This window comes from Zea mays, chromosome 2 (assembly GCF_902167145.1).
Source record: "Zea mays cultivar B73 chromosome 2, Zm-B73-REFERENCE-NAM-5.0, whole genome shotgun sequence".
NCBI classification, from domain to species: Eukaryota; Viridiplantae; Streptophyta; class Magnoliopsida; order Poales; family Poaceae; genus Zea; species Zea mays.
Genome location: NC_050097.1, coordinates 190,655,528 through 190,670,481, shown reverse-complemented (window position 1 = coordinate 190,670,481; position 14,954 = coordinate 190,655,528).

Sequence of the window (14,954 nt, the reverse complement as noted above, 5' to 3'; positions counted from 1 at the left end):
GGCGCAGTCAACCGTTGAAGATCCAGAGCCGTTGATGCACCGGACACTGTCCGGTGCACACCGGACAGTCTGGTGCCCCCTTCTGACCGTTGGCTCGGCCACGCATCGCACGCGGATTCCTCGGCCGACCGTTGGCCCAGCCGATCGTTGGCTCACCGGACAGTCTGGTGCACCACCGGACAGTCTGGTGATTTATAGCCGTACGCCGTTAATCGCTTCCCGAGAGCGACGACTTCGCCTGTGAATGGCTCACCGGACAGTCCGGTGATTTATAGCCGTACGCCGTTAATCGCTTCCCGAGAGCAGCCAGTTGACAGTCGCCAGCCTGGCGCACCGGACACTGTCCGGTGCACCACCGGACAGTCCGGTGCACCCAAACTGCGCAGAGTCTTGGCTGCATAGCCAAGTCTTTTCCAAACTGATCTTTTCCTGTTTCTAGTACTTAGACACAATACATTAGTCTCCAAAACAATGTACTAAGTCTTAGAAACATACCTTTCCTCTCGATTTGCACTTTGTCCATCAATTGGCATAGATTAACACTTAAGCACTTGTGTTGGCACTCAATCACCAAAATACTTAGAAATGGCCCAAGGGCACATTTCCCTTTCAATCTCCCCCTTTTTGGTGATTTATGCCAACACAACAAAAAGCAATTAAAGAAGTGCAACATCAATGCAAATGAAGACACAAATTTGTTTTGATTCAAATTTGGCATATTTGGATCATTCTTTACCACCACTTGGTTTTGTTTTTGCAAATCAACCTCAATTTCCTATCTCTAAGTCAAACACACTTGTTGAAACATAAAGAGAGTTGTTCCAAGAGAAATTGATCAAATATTTCAAAAACTCCCCCTTTTCCCATAATCAACTATTCTCCCCACAAGAAGCCAACTTTTGACAAAAGAGACAACAAGGGAGTTTTGACACACCAAAAGCTCTATTCTACTAAAACTCCCCCTTTTTCCCATAATCAACTATTCTCCCCACAAGAAGCCAACTTTTGACAAAAGAGACAACAAGGGAGTTTTGACAAACCAAAAGCTCTATTCTACTATTTTCAAAATTCTCAAGTGGTAGCTAATCCATTTATTGCTTTGGCCTTATTTTCTCCCCCTTTGGCATCAAGCACCAAAACGGGATCAATCTTGGCCCCAGAACCCCATTGCCTCACCAAAATCTTCAATTAAGAGTAAAGAAGGCAATAAGAGCATGAAGATGAACTTGGAATAAGTTACCCTCTTATCGGAGTGCAGTGGAAGTCTTTCATGGTCCAAGTCCACCTTTCCCTTTCAATCCCCCTTTGAGACTAAATCAAGCAAACTCAAGCACATGGTTAGTCTCAAAGGGGTCAAGTTGTAGCATGCCTCCCCCTAAATAAGTGCATCACTTGCAAATGGACTTGTGAGGTCTGGGGATCATGAGTACAACTTGAGCACCATAAATACACAACAAAATGCGTAAGGAACATGATCAAAGGCATAAACACATGTATGCTATAAATCAATCCAAGTTCCGCGAATCTAAGACATTTAGCTCACTATGCAGCCTGCAAAAGGTCTTTTCATCTAAAGGCTTGGTAAAGATATCGGCTAGCTGGTTCTCGGTGCTAATATAGAACACTTCGATATCTCCCTTTTGCTGGTGGTCTCTCAAAAAGTGATGCCGGATGTCAATGTGCTTTGTGCGGCTATGCTCAACAGGATTGTCCGCTATGCGGATAGCACTCTCATTGTCACATAGGAGTGGGACTTTGCTCAGATTGTAGCCAAAGTCCCGGAGGGTTTGCCTCATCCAAAGTAGTTGCGCGCAACACTGTCCTGCGGCAACATACTCGACCTCAGCGGTGGATAGGGCAACGGAGGTTTGTTTCTTAGAGCTCCACGACACCAGGGACCTTCCTAAGAATTGGCACGTCCCTGATGTACTCTTCCTATCGACCTTACATCCAGCATAATCGGAGTCTGAATATCCAATTAAGTCAAAGGTAGACCCCTTTGGATACCAGATCCGGAAGCAAGGCGTAGCGACTAAATATCTAAGAATTCGCTTCACGGCCACTAAGTGACACTCCCTTGGATCGGATTGAAATCTAGCACACATGCATACACTAAGCATAATATCCGGTCTAATAGCGCATAAATAAAGCAAAGAACCTATCATGGACCGGTATGCTTTTTGATCAACGGACTTACCTCCTTTGTTGAGGTCGACGTGTCCGTCAGTTCCCATCGGAGTCTTTGCGGGCTTGGTGTCCTTCATCCCAAACCGCTTTAGCAAGTCTTGCGTGTACTTCGTTTGGGAGATGAAGGTGTCGTCCTTGAGTTGCTTCACTTGGAACCCAAGAAAGTAGTTCAACTCGCCCATCATCGACATCTCGAATTTCTGAGTCATCACCCTGCTAAACTCTTCATAAGACTTTTGGTTAGTAGAACCAAATATTATGTCATCGACATAAATTTGGCACACAAATAAATCACCATCACAAGTCTTAGTGAATAAAGTCGGATCGGATTTCCCAACCTTGAAAGCATTAGCAATTAAAAAGTCTCTAAGGCATTCATACCATGCTCTTGGGGCTTGCTTAAGTCCATAAAGCGCCTTAGAGAGCTTAAAAACATGGTCGGGGTACCATTCATCCTCGAAGCCAGGGGGTTGCTCCACGTACACCTCCTCCTTGATTGGCCCGTTGAGGAAAGCGCTCTTCACATCCATTTGGAACAACCTAAAAGAATGGTGAGCGGCATATGCTAGCATAATACGAATGGACTCTAGCCTAGCCACAGGAGCAAAAGTCTCCTCAAAGTCCAAACCTGCGACTTGGGTATAACCTTTTGCCACAAGTCGAGCCTTGTTCCTTATCACCACCCCGTGCTCGTCTTGTTTGTTGCGGAACACCCACTTGGTTCCCACAACATTTTGCTTGGGACGAGGCACCAGTGTCCAAACTTCATTTCTCTTGAAATTATTGAGCTCCTCTTGCATGGCCAACACCCAGTCCGGATCTAGCAAGGCCTCTTCTACCCTGAAAGGCTCAATAGAAGAGACAAAGGAGTAATGCTCACAAAAATTAACTAATCTAGAACGAGTAGTTACTCCCTTGCTAATGTTACCCAAAATTTGGTCGACAGGATGATTCCTTTGAATCGTCGCTCGAACTTGGGTTGGAGGTGCCGGTTGTGCTTCTTCCTCCATCACATGATCATCTTGTGCTCCCCCTTGATCACACGCCTCCTCTTGATGAACCTGTTCATCATCTTGAGTTGGGGGATGCACCATTGTTGAGGAAGAGGGTTGATCTTGCTCCTTTTGTTCCTATGGTCGCACGTCTCCAATCGCCATGGTACGAATCGCGTCCGTTGGAATGTCTTCTTCATCTACATCATCAAGATCAACAACTTGCTCTCTTGGAGAGCCATTAGTCTTGTCAAATACAACGTCGCTAGAGACTTCAACCAAACCCGATGATTTGTTGAAGACTCTATACGCCTTTGTATTTGAGTCATAACCTAACAGAAACCCTTCTACAGCTTTGGGAGCAAACTTAGAATTTCTACCTTTCTTTACTAGAATATAACATTTGCTCCCAAATACACGAAAGTAAGACACATTGGGTTTGTTACCGGTTAGAAGCTCATACGAAGTCTTCTTGAGGAGGCGATGAAGATACACCCAGTTTATGGCGTGACAAGCCGTGTTCACGGCTTCCGACCAAAATCGCTCGGGCGTCTTGAATTCTCCAAGAATTGTCCTCGCCATGTCAATGAGCGTCCTGTTCTTCCTCTCTACCACACCATTTTGCTGTGGTGTGTAGGGAGCGGAGAACTCGTGCTTGATCCCTTCCTCCTCAAGATACTCCTCTACTTGAAGGTTCTTGAACTCGGACCCGTTGTCGCTCCTTATCTTCTTCACCTTGAGCTCAAACTCATTTTGAGCTCTCCTTAGGAAGCGCTTGAGGGTCCCTTGGGTTTCAGTTTTATCCTGCAAAAAGAATACCCAAGTGAAGCGGGAAAAATCATCAACAATTACTAAACCATACTTACTTCCCCCGATGCTTAGGTAGGCGACGGGTCCGAAGAGGTCCATATGCAGCAGCTCCAGGGGTCTTGATGTAGTCATCACGTTCTTGATGTGATGAGCACTTCCCACTTGTTTACCTGCTTGACAAGCTGCACAAGGTCTATCTTTTTCGAAATGCACATTAGTTAGACCTAACACGTGTTCTCCCTTTAGAAGCTTGTGAAGGTTCTTCATCCCCACATGAGCTAAACGGCGATGCCACAGCCAGCCCATGCTAGTCTTAGCAATTAAGCATGCATCTAGACCGGCCTCCTCTTTTGCAAAATCAACTAAATATAGTTTGCCGTCTAATACACCCTTAAAAGCTAATGAACCATCACTTCTTCTAAAGACAGACACATCTACATTTGTGAATAAACAATTATATCCCATATTGCATAATTGACTAACGGATAACAAATTATATCCAAGCGACTCAACTAAAAATACATTAGAAATGGAGTGCTCGGATGAAATAGCAATCTTTCCTAACCCTTTCACCTTGCCTTGATTCCCGTCACCGAATATATTGAGTCTTGGGAATCTTTGTTCTTGACGTAGGAAGAGAACATCTTCTTTTCCCCCGTCATGTGGTTTGTGCATCCGTTGTCGATAATCCAGCTTGATCCCCCGGATGCATAAACCTGCAAGGCAAATTTAGGCTTGGGTCTTAGGTACCCAACTCTTGTTGGGTCCTACAAGGTTAGTGACAATATCCTTAGGGACCCAAATGCAAGTTTTATCTCCCTTGCATTTTGCCCCTAATTTTCTAGCAACCACCTTCTTATCCTTTCTACAAATAGCAAAGGAAGCATTGCAAGTATGAAAAATTGTAGAAGGTTCATTGTTTACTTTCCTAGGAACATGAACAACATTTCTTCTAGGCATAGCATTTTTCCTAGCCACATTTTGAAAGGGAAATGTGCCCTTGGGCCATTTCTAAGTATTTTGGTGATTTAGTGTTCAACACAAGTGCCTAATTGTAAAAAGGTGGACAAAGTACAAATCAAGGATAAAGGTATGTTTCTCAGACTTAGTACATTGTTTTATGGACTAATGTGTTGTGTCTAAGTGCTGGAAACAGAAAAAATTGAGTTGGAGAAGAGATGGCTCGAGCAGCCAAAGTCTGCCCAGTCTGGGTGCACCGGACTGTCCGGTGGTGCACCGGACAGTGTCCGGTGCGCCAGGCTGGCTCGAGGGAAAAGGCTGCTCTCGGGACTTCGACGGCGGTGTACGGCTATAATTCATCGGACTGTCTGGTGGTGCACCGGACTGTCCGGTGGGCCGTTCACAGGCGAACTCGTCGCTCTCGAGAATTCATCGTTGACGTACGACTATAATTCTCCGGACTGTCCGGTGTGCACCGGACTGTCCGGTGAGCCAACGGTCGGCAGGGCCAACGGTCGGCCGCGCGATCTGCGTGGGACACGTGGCCGAGCCAACGGCTAGAAGGGGGCACCGGACTGTCCGGTGCGCCAGTCGACAGAAGGCAAGATCAGCCTTCCTAGATTGCTCTCAACGGCTCCTAGCTGCCTTGGGGCTATAAAATGGACCCCTAGGCGCATGGAGGAGTACACCAAGCATTCCTACAACATTCCTAAGCACCAAGACATCGATTTCGCGCATTCTTTTCATTGTGATAGCATATAGAGCTCTAGTGGAGTTGTGAACTCATTGAGTTGTGTTGCGAGCTCTTGTTGCGACTTGTGTGCGTGTTGACACTCTGATTCTTGTGTCTTGTGTGAGTTGCTAATCCCTCCCTTGCTCCGTGTTCTTTGTGAATTTCAAGTGTAAGGGCGAGAGGCTCCAAGTTGTGGAGATTCCTCGCAAACGGGATTGAGAAAAAGCAAGCAAAACATCGTGGTATTTAAGTGGGTCTTTGGACCGCTTGAGAGGGGTTGATTGCAACCCTCGTCCGTTGGGACGCCACAACATGGAGTAGGCAAGCGTTGGTCTTGGCCGAACCACGGGATAACCACCGTGCCATCTCTGTGATTGATCTTGTTGGTTATTGTGTTTTGTTGAAGATTCCTCTCTAGCCACTTGGCGGTTATTGTGCTAACACTTAACCAAGTTTTTGTGGCTTAAGTTTTTAAGTGTTACAGGATCACCTATTCACCCCCCCTCTAGGTGCTCTCAATTGGTATCGGAGCCATTCTCTTCACAAAGGGACTAACCGCCCGAAGAGATGGATCCTAAGGGGAAGGGTATCGTGATCAACGATAAAGAGAAGGAACCTTTCGTCAACGAGCCGAAGGATGACAAGACTACCGACTCGGGCTCGGACCATAGACGAAAAGATGGGAAGAAGAAGAAGACAAGGCACATTAAGGAGATCGTCTACTACGACGACAGTGATGAGTCCACTTCTTCCCACAAGGACAACGACGACAACGACTACGACAAACGAAAGACGATTAACTCGAACTTTTCTTTCGATTATTCGCGTATTCCTCAAAGTGCAAATGCTCATTTATTATCTATTCCACTTGGTAAACCTCCTCATTTTGATGGAGAGGACTATGGATTTTGGAGTCACAAAATGCGTAGTCACTTGTTCTCTCTCCATCCTAGTATATGGGAGATTGTAGAGAGTGGAATGCACTTTGATAGTACGGATAGTCCCATGTTCATTAATGAGCAAATTCATAAGAATGCACAAGCTACTACTGTTCTTCTAGCTTCATTGTGCAGGGATGAATACCACAAAGTGAGCGGCTTGGATAACGCCAAGCAAATATGGGACACCCTCAAGATTTCTCATGAGGGGAACGACGTCACCTTGCTCACCAAGATGGAGTTGGTGGAGGGCGAGCTTAGACGATTCGCGATGATAAGAGGCGAGGAGCCAACCCAAACATACAACCGGCTCAAGACCCTTATCAACAAAATAAGGAGCTACGGAAGCATGCGATGGACGGACCACGACGTCGTCCGACTGATGCTAAGGTCCTTTACCGTTCTTGATCCTCATTTGGTGAATAATATTCGTGAGAATCCCAGGTACACCAAAATGTCGCCCGAAGAAGTCCTTGGAAAATTCGTAAGCGGGCGAATGATGATCAAGGAGGCAAGGTACGTGGACGATGCATTGAATGGTCCAATCAACGAGCCTCAACCCCTTGCTCTCAAGGCAACAAGAAGCAAGGAGGCGCTACCTAGCAAGGTAGCACAAATTGAGGCGGCCGGACTTAATGATGAAGAAATGGCCCTTATCATCAAAAGATTCAAGACGGCGCTAAAGGGTCGCAAGGGGCAACCAAGCAAGACCAAGACAAAGGGGAAGCGCTCATGCTTCAAATGTGGTAAGCTTGGTCATTTTATTGCTAACTGTCCCGACAATGATAGTGATCAGGATCAAGGGATCAAGAGGGAGAAAAAGAAGAACTATAAGAAGGCAAAGGGCGAGGCACATCTTGGCAAGGAGTGGGATTCGGATTGCTCTTCGTTCGACTCCGACAATGAAGGACTCGCCGCCACCGCCTTCAACAAGTCATCCCTCTTCCCCAACGAGCGTCACACATGCCTTATGGCAAGGGAGAAGAAGGTATGTACTCGAAACTCTACTTATGCTTCTTCAAGTGAGGACGAATCTAGTGATGAGGATGAAATAGATTACTCTAGCTTGTTCAAGGGATTGGATAGAAATAAGATTGATAAAATCAATGAATTGATTGATGCCTTGAATGAAAAGGATAGGCTTTTAGAAAAGCAAGAGGATTTGTTATATGATGAACATGATAAATTTGTAGAGGCACAAAAATCCTATGCTTTAGAAGTTAAAAGAAATGAAATGCTTTCTTATGAACTATCTACTTGTCATGAAACCATTTCTACTTTACAAGGTGTTAACAATGATTTAAATGCTAAATTAGAAGTAGCAAATAAATCTAATTCTTGTGTAGAACATGTTATAATTTGTACTAGGTGTAAGGATTTTGATATTGATGCTTGTAGTAAACACCTAGTTGCAATTTCTAGATTAAATGATGAAGTAGCTAGTCTTAATGACCAACTTAAGACTAGCAAAAGTGATTTCGATAAGCTAAAATTTGCAAGGGATGCCTACACGATTGGTAGACACCCCTCAATTAAGGATGGACTTGGCTTTAAGAGGGAAGCCAAGGACTTAACAAGCCATAAGACTCCCATCTCCACCAAGGAGAAAGGGAAGGCCCCTATGGCTAGTAGTGCTAAAAAGAACCATGCTTTTATGTATCATGACAAGAGACAATATAGAAATGCTTATAGAAGTTATAATGCATATAATGCTTTTGATTCTCATACCATGTTTGCTTCTAGTTCTTCCTATGTGCATGATAGAAATGTTGGTAGGAAAAATATTGTTCACAATATGCCTAGGAGAAATGTTGCTAATGTTCATAGGAAAATTAATGAACCATCTATAATTTATCATGCTTTAAATGCTTCTTTTGCTATTTGTAGAAAAGATAGGAAGATAGTTGCTAGGAAATTAGGGGCAAAGTGCAAGGGTGATAAAACTTGCATTTGGGTCCCTAAGGCAATTGTAACTAACCTTGTAGGACCCAACAAGAGTTGGGTACCTAAGACCCAAGCCTAAATTTGCCTTGCAGGTTTATGCATCCGGGGGTTCAAGCTGGATTATCGACAGCGGATGCACGAACCATATGACGGGGGAAAAGAAGATGTTCACCTCCTACGTCAAGAATAAGGATTCCCAAGATTCAATCATATTCGGTGATGGGAACCAAGGCAAGGTGAAAGGTTTAGGCAAGATTGCAATATCTAATGAGCACTCTATCTCTAATGTGTTTTTAGTTAAGTCTCTTGGTTATAATTTACTATCTGTTAGTCAATTATGTAATATGGGATATAATTGTCTATTTACAAATGTAGATGTGTATGTCTTTAGAAGATGTGATGGTTCACTAGCTTTTAAGGGTGTACTAGACGACAAACTTTATTTGGTTGATTTTGCAAAAGAGGAGGCCGGTCTAGATGCATGCTTAATCGCTAAGACTAGCATGGGCTGGCTGTGGCATCGCCGCTTAGCACATGTGGGGATGAAGAACCTTCACAAGCTTCTAAAGGGAGAACACGTGATAGGTTTGACTAACGTGCAATTCGAAAAAGATAGACCTTGTGCAGCTTGTCAAGCAGGTAAACAAGTGGGAGGAGCACATCACAGCAAGAATGTGATGACCACTTCAAGACCTCTAGAGCTGCTGCATATGGACCTCTTCGGACCCGTCGCCTATCTGAGCATAGGAGGAAGTAAGTATGGTCTAGTTATTGTTGATGACTTTTCCCGCTTCACTTGGGTGTTCTTTTTGCAGGATAAGTCTGAAACACAAGGGACCCTCAAGCGCTTCCTCAGGAGAGCTCAAAATGAGTTTGAGCTCAAGGTGAAGAAGATAAGGAGCGACAACGGGTCCGAATTCAAGAATCTTCAAGTGGAGGAGTTCCTTGAGGAGGAGGGGATCAAGCACGAGTTCTTCGCTCCCTACACACCTTAGCAAAATGGTGTGGTAGAGAGGAAGAACAGGACGCTCATTGATATGGCGAGGACTATGCTTGGAGAGTTCAAGACCCCTGAGTGTTTTTGGTCGGAAGCCGTGAACACGGCTTGCCACGCCATCAACAGGGTCTATCTTCACCGCCTCCTCAAGAAGACTTCATACGAGCTGCTAACTGGTAACAAACCCAATGTATCGTACTTTCGTGTATTTGGGAGTAAATGCTACATTCTAGTGAAGAAGGGTAGGAATTCCAAATTTGCTCCCAAAGCTGTAGAAGGGTTTTTATTAGGTTATGATTCAAATACAAAGGCGTATAGGGTCTTCAACAAATCATCGGGTTTGGTTGAAGTCTCTAGCGACGTTGTATTTGATGAGACTAATGGCTCTCCAAGAGAGCAAGTTGTTGATCTTGATGATGTAGATGAAGAAGATGTTCCAACGGCCGCGATACGCACCATGGCGATTGGAGATGTACGGCCTCAGGAACAATTGGAGCAAGATCAACCGTCTTCCTCAACTATGGTGCATCCCCCAACCCAAGATGACGAACAGGTACCTCAAGTGAAGGCGCATGATCAAGGGGGAGCACAGGATGTTCAAGTTGAAGAGGAAGAAGCACCTCAGGCACCTCCAACCCAAGTTCGAGCGACGATCCAAAGGGATCATTCCGTCGACCAAATTTTGGGTGATATTAGCAAGGGAGTAACTACTCATTCAAGATTAGTTAATTTTTGTGAGCATTACTCCTTTGTCTCTTCTATTGAGCCTCTCAGGGTAGAAGAGGCCTTGCTGGATCCGGACTGGGTGTTGGCCATGCAGGAGGAACTCAACAACTTCAAGCGCAATGAAGTTTGGACGCTGGTGCCTCGTCCCAAGCAAAATGTTGTGGGAACCAAGTGGGTGTTCCGCAACAAACAGGATGAGCACGGAGTGGTGACGAGGAACAAGGCTCGACTTGTGGCAAAAGGTTATGCCCAAGTCGCAGGTTTGGACTTTGAGGAGACATTCGCTCCTGTGGCTAGGCTAGAATCAATTCGTATCTTGCTAGCATATGCCGCTCACCATTCTTTCAGGTTGTACCAAATGGATGTGAAGAGCGCTTTCCTCAACGGGCCAATCAAGGAGGAGGTGTACGTAGAGCAACCCCCTGGCTTCGAGGATGAACGGTACCCCGATCACGTGTGTAAGCTCTCTAAGGCGCTCTATGGACTTAAGCAAGCCCCAAGAGCATGGTATGAATGCCTTAGAGACTTTTTAATTGCTAATGCTTTCAAGGTTGGGAAAGCCGATCCAACTCTTTTTACTAAGACTTGCGATGGTGATCTTTTTGTATGCCAAATTTATGTTGATGACATAATATTTGGTTCTACTAATCAAAAGTCTTGTGAAGAGTTTAGCAGGGTTATGACGCAGAAATTCGAGATGTCGATGATGGGCGAGTTGAACTACTTCCTTGGGTTCCAAGTGAAGCAACTCAAGGACGGCACTTTCATCTCCCAAACGAAGTACACACAAGATTTGCTAAAGCGGTTTGGGATGAAGGACGCCAAGCCCGCAAAGACGCCGATGGGAACTGACGGACATACTGACCTCAACAAAGGAGGTAAGTCCGTTGATCAAAAAGCATACCGGTCCATGATAGGTTCTGTGCTTTATTTATGTGCTAGTAGACCGGATATTATGCTTAGCGTATGCATGTGTGCTAGATTTCAATCCGATCCTAAGGAGTGTCACTTAGTGGCTGTGAAGCGAATTCTTCGATATTTAGTCGCTACGCCTTGCTTCGGGATCTGGTATCCAAAGGGGTCTAACTTTGACTTGATTGGGTACTCAGATTCCGACTATGCTGGATGTAAGGTCGATAGGAAGAGTACATCGGGGACGTGCCAATTCTTAGGAAGGTCCCTGGTGTCATGGAATTCTAAGAAACAAACTTCTGTTGCCCTATCCACCGCTGAGGCCGAGTATGTTGCCGCAGGACAATGTTGCGCGCAACTACTTTGGATGAGGCAAACCCTCAGGGACTTTGGCTACAATCTGAGCAAAGTCCCACTCCTATGTGACAATGAGAGTGCTATCCGAATAGCGGAAAATCCTGTTGAGCACAGCCGCACAAAGCACATTGACATCCGACATCACTTTTTGAGAGACCACCAGCAAAAGGGGGATATCGAAGTGTTTCATGTTAGCACCGAGAACCAGCTAGCCGATATCTTTACCAAGCCTCTAGATGAGAAGACCTTTTGCAGGCTGCGTAGTGAGCTCAATATCTTAGATTCGCGGAACTTGGATTGAGTTGTAGCATACATGTGTGTATGTCTTTGATCATATTCCTCTGCATTTTGTTGCTTACTTGTGGTGCTCAAGTTGTATACTCAATCCCCGGACCTCACAAGTCCTTGTGCAAGTGATGCACATATTTAGGGGGAGTTGTGGTACAACTTGACCCTTTGAGACTAACCGTTTGCTTGAGTTTGCTTGAATTTAGTCTCAAAGGAAGTTTGAAAGAGAAATGGTGGACTTGGACCATGCAAGACTTCCACTGCACTCCGATGAAAAGAGTAACTTTTCCAAGTTCATCTTTATACTCTTATTGCACATTTGCTCTTATTTGAAGATTTTGGTGAGGCAATGGGGTTAAAGGGCCAAGATTGATCCCGTTTTGGTGCTTAATGCCAAAGGGGGAGAAAATAAAGGCCAAAGCGATAAATGGATCAGCTACCACTTGAGAAATTTTGAATAGTAGATTAGAGCTTTTGGTTTATCAAAACTCTTTTATTGTCTCTTATGTCAAAAGTTGGCCTCTTGTGGGAAGAAGTGTTGATTATGGGAAAAGGGGGAGTTTTTGAAATCCTTGATCAAATTTCTTTGGAAAACCTCTCTTTATGTCTCTACAAGTGGTTTTGACTTAGAGATAGGAATTTGAGTTTGATTTGCAAAAACAAACCAAGTGGTGGCATAGAGTGATCCATATATGTCAATTTGAATCAAAACAATTTGAGTTCTTATTTGAAGTAATTTTGTACTTGTTCTACTTGCTTTATGTTGTGTTGGCATAAATCACCAAAAAGGGGGAGATTGAAAGGGAAATGTGCCCTTGGGCCATTTCTAAGTATTTTGGTGATTTAGTGTTCAACACAAGTGCCTAATTGTAAAAAGGTGGACAAAGTACAAATCAAGGATAAAGGTATGTTTCTCAGACTTAGTACATTGTTTTATGGACTAATGTGTTGTGTCTAAGTGCTGGAAACAGAAAAAATCGAGTTGGAGAAGAGATGGCTCGAGCAGCCAAAGTCTGCCCAGTCTGGGTGCACCGGACTGTCCGGTGGTGCACCGGACAGTGTCCGGTGCGCCAGGCTGGCTCGAGGGAAAAGGCTGCTCTCGGGACTTCGACGGCGGTGTACGGCTATAATTCACCGGACTGTCCGGTGGTGCACCGGACTGTCCGGTGGGCCGTTCACAGGCGAACTCGTCGCTCTCGAGAATTCATCGTTGACGTACGACTATAATTCTCCGGACTGTCCGGTGTGCACCGGACTGTCCGGTGAGCCAACGGTCGGCAGGGCCAACGGTCGGCCGCGCGATCTGCGCGGGACACGTGGCCGAGCCAACGGCTAGAAGGGGGCACCGGACTGTCCGGTGTGCACCGGACATGTCCGGTGCGCCAACGGCTCTCAGGCTACCAACGGTCGACTGCGCCATTTTTGGAAGGAAATCGGGCACCGGACAGTGTCCGGTGTGCACCGGACTGTCCGGTGCGCCAGTCGACAGAAGGCAAGATCAGCCTTCCTAGATTGCTCTCAACGGCTCCTAGCTGCCTTGGGGCTATAAAAGGGACCCCTAGGCGCATGGAGGAGTACACCAAGCATTCCTACAACATTCCTAAGCACCAAGACATCGATTTCGCGCATTCTTTTCATTGTGATAGCATATAGAGCTCTAGTGGAGTTGTGAACTCATTGAGTTGTGTTGCGAGCTCTTGTTGCGACTTGTGTGCGTGTTGACACTCTGATTCTTGTGTCTTGTGTGAGTTGCTAATCCCTCCCTTGCTCCGTGTTCTTTGTGAATTTCAAGTGTAAGGGCGAGAGGCTCCAAGTTGTGGAGATTCCTCGCAAACGGGATTGAGAAAAAGCAAGCAAAACATCGTGGTATTTAAGTGGGTCTTTGGACCGCTTGAGAGGGGTTGATTGCAACCCTCGTCCGTTGGGACGCCACAACGTGGAGTAGGCAAGCGTTGGTCTTGGCCGAACCACGGGATAACCACCGTGCCATCTCTGTGATTGATCTTGTTGGTTATCGTGTTTTGTTGAAGATTCCTCTCTAGCCACTTGGCGGTTATTGTGCTAACACTTAACCAAGTTTTTGTGGCTTAAGTTTTTAAGTGTTACAGGATCACCTATTCACCCCCCTCTAGGTGCTCTCACATTTCTATCATGCATAATAGAAGAACTAGAAGCAAACATGGCATGAGAATCAAAAGCATCATAACTTCTATAAGCATTCCTAGAATGTCTCCTATCATGATACATGAAAGCATGGTTCTTTTGAGCACTACTAGCCATAGGGGCCTTCCCTTTCTCCTTGGCGGAGATGGAAGCCTTATGGCTTGTTAAGTTCTTGACTTCCCTCTTGAAGCCAAGACCATCCTTAATTGAGGGGTGTCTACCAATCGTGTAGGCATCCCTTGCAAATTTTATTTTGTCAAATTCACTCTTGCTAGTCTTAAGTTGGTCATTAAGACTAGCTACTTCATCATTCAATTTAGAAATTGAAACTAGGTGTTCACTACAAGCATCAACATTAAAATCTTTACACCTATTGCAAATTGCAACATGTTCTACACAAGATGTTGATTTATTAGCTATTTCTAACTTAGCATTCAAATCATCATTTATGCTCTTTAAGCTAGAAATAGAGTCATGGCATGTAGACAATTCACAAGAGAGCATTTCATTCCTTTTAATTTCTAAAGCAAGGGATTTTTGTGCCTCTACAAACTTATCATGTTCTTCATACAAAAGATCCTCTTGCTTTTCTAATAACCTATTCTTATCATTCAAGGCATCAATTAATTCATTAATCTTGTCAACCTTAGTTCTATCTAGGCCCTTGAATAAACATGAATAGTCTATTTCATCATCGCTAGATTCTTCATCACTTGAGGAAGCGTAAGTACTAGTATCACGAGTGCTTACCTTCTTTTCCCTTGCCATGAGGCAGGTGTGATGCTCGTTGGGGAAGAGGAACGATTTGTTGAAGGCGGTGGCGGCGAGTCCTTCGTTGTCGGAGTCAGACGACGAACAATCCGAGTCCCACTCCTTGCCAAGGTGTGCCTCGCCCTTAGCCTTCTTGTACGCCTTTTTCTTTTCCCTCTTGTTCCCTTGTTCCTGGT